Source organism: Oryctolagus cuniculus, chromosome 3 (genome assembly GCF_051225735.1).
Source record: "Oryctolagus cuniculus isolate XC-2025 breed Fujian yellow rabbit chromosome 3, ASM5122573v1, whole genome shotgun sequence".
Lineage (NCBI taxonomy): Eukaryota > Metazoa > Chordata > Mammalia > Lagomorpha > Leporidae > Oryctolagus > Oryctolagus cuniculus.
Window position 1 is genome coordinate 104343381 of NC_142869.1, and position 2810 is coordinate 104346190.

At 41.5% G+C, this 2810-nt stretch overlaps 1 pseudogene; it reads right to left on the reverse strand.

The window, feature by feature from the left end:
• Positions 1-360: 360 nt before the first annotated feature.
• LOC127491919 (small nucleolar RNA SNORA51) lies at positions 361-485 on the reverse strand (annotated as a pseudogene).
• Positions 486-2810: the final 2325 nt, after the last annotated feature.

The following is a 2810-nucleotide window of genomic DNA, read 5'->3' on the forward strand; positions in this document are numbered from 1 at the left end:
CCCAGATGCCAAATTCTTGAATTGTCACTTGCTACATCCAAGGATGTGCATCAGTAGGAAGCTGGATCAGAAATGCAGTGACCAGAACTTGAACCAGGTACTCTGGGTTGCAGGTGTCCAGGGGTAGATTAACCTACTGTGCCACTTTTCCTTAGTCTTGATTTGAATAGAACCACCTCTAGTTTGTTACAATTATGACATTTTCAGTTACTGAGATTAGAGTGATAACTTCTATGATACATGAAGAATTTCTTCCCATACTTAAAGTGGATGTGGAATTCAGTAGAAGGCAATCAGATCACCACAGCTTATAGCTTATTTTAATAGTGTTTTAAAGCCCACCCCCCATTTTCCTAAACTCCATGTCCCCCCATTCACAAGCAGGAATGAGAGCCGAGCTGAGGTGTATATGGGGAAGGTCTACTCTGCTTCCTCTTTCTACATACAGTGTTAAGAACACAGCCTGTGGTAAGCACGAGGAGGCCCTAAAGCCAATATTCTTAATATTGAAACATCCTCAGGTTCCTAGGTTAACCTTTTGGTCATTTGGTTTTTCCTTCCTTTGCTGACGTCCAGCTATTAGCATTTTAATTAGAGTTTTCACATTCAGACCTGTGAGTTTCACTGTTTTGGTATTATAGACTCAAACTGAGGAAAGGGACTGGCAACTGCTCCTTTCCAGGTGATTGCTTCCCCCTAAGGAACTGCAGTAATACCTTCATATATGTAGTATCTTCCATGTATTATTTTTAAGGAGTTTTAAAGGTTACATGGCTTATACTAGCATGATTAAAAATACCAGATTAAACATCCTTATTTAACTCATCATGGCAATTATCGGTGCCTAGAACATTTAAAACAATTCTGATATAAAGTCATCCTACTTTAAGGCCTCTTCTGGAGGTAATCTGATAATTATTTATGACTCAGTGTTTAAAAAACAGGAAGAATTTTTTTTAATTTTTATGTATGGTAGAGGAAGAATCTGCACTTTTTCTTCCCTAACTCAGATCCCCTCTTTTACATGCAACAGATGACCATGTTGTCTTTTACATTTGTATGTATAAACAATGTTATAATAAATTACACTGCCTTCTAACAGTTTTATTTTCAGTGTCAAGTTTTCAACCTCCTAAGCTTCAACTGATGGGATTCCTTATGCTTTCTGGCTAATATACCTAAAAATTACTTCTGTATAATTTCAATGTTAACTTCAGAAATGAAGTGCTAAATAGCTATGGCTCCTTAAGTTAAAAAAAATTTTATTTCATTTAGAGAAGAGTACTGTCAATGCAGTTAAGATGCTGCTTGAGATCAGTGGGAGACACAAGGATGGCAAAATAGGCAGGGAGCTTTCTGCTCTAGTCTAGGGAAAAATAGTTAAAACAAACAAACAAAAAAATATGGAGACAGTTCCATCTCAGGGAAGAATTAGAAAATGGAAGATTAGAGGGACACTGTGGATCTACATGAAGGGTCTGGACACACACAACTCAGGACCCCAGCAGCCAAGAGCCTCAGCAACAGCTTTGGAGAATGAGGTGAGACCAGCCTGTAGCAGCACAAGGCACTGGCGATAAAGCTGCAGAACAGCCTGGTGTGAGTCGCGCTTGGAGCCCTGTGAGGGACAGTGTACCTGACAACTTAGAGGGAAAACAAAAGGGAGCATATTTCTTTCTCTACCCAGCACCTTTGTCTTGTAACTAGCCAAGAGAGGGTAGGCGCCAGGTTGTGTTCATGTGCCCTGCAACCAGCTGAGCAGAGATGCCTGAATCTGGCTGGGAGATTTGACAGGGGTTGGGCACTTCTGACTGAATGCACTGTGCCTGCATGTGAAGGCACAGGGTGCGGCTGGGTCTTTGGGCTGTCACCATGGGCAGCTCCACACGCTGGGGCTCCCTGATTCCCTGGTGAGGGTCATTGCTGCCAGAGTCATGCTCACAGTGAGGACTGCACAGATCCTTTGTGTGGTTCTTGTGGCAGTGTAAAAGAATATTATACTCACTGGAGCTAGCAACCAGGTATTGGCCTCTTTGGGGGAGAGGGGGTGAGCAAGAGACTATGCCGGAAGAGCTGATTAATCCTCCCCTCTGATTAAACAAAAGAAAAAAAGAAAAAAAAAAAAAAGAAGAAGAGATTTACCATGCCCATTTTGGGTATCACCTTGGACACTCCCCTTACCCCACGGAGCACTGAACAGTGCTTCCTGGCCACTCCCAGGGCAGGCCTCAGGGTATTTACTGAGAGAACAGACATACCACTAATCCACAGAGGCATAGTTAGTCCCAACATAAAAGCCATCACGGGGGTGGGGGTGGGGGGACAAGTATCTCCACAAATGCACCAGAAATAAACACAGCAACTCAAGAAACAAAAATAAGGAAGACAACATGATACCTCTAAAGGAACACAATAACACTTCAATATTAGAATGTGAAAATGAAGAGATAAAAGAAATGCAGGAAACAGAATTCGAAAAATTGATCACAGAATTACTTAGAAGTAATCAGAAGCAAATTCACAAATTTAAGACATTCATATATGTCATGAATGAACATTTTTGCCATGAAATTGAGATTTTAAAGAGAAATCCTCTGAAGGGAGGAAAGAGCTTCCACTTTGCCTATGGGCTTGTGAAAATACTGAAGGAGTTTGTGGATTCAAAAGGATTCCATAGCCTGGACAGTTCCTGTCAAGAGTCTCGAGTGATCACTGATGTCGTGAGTGTTAATTGTTAAACAAACAACAGGAGTCACTGTGCAACAACTTACCATGCAGGACCTCTGTCCTCAAAGAGTTGTATTGAGACT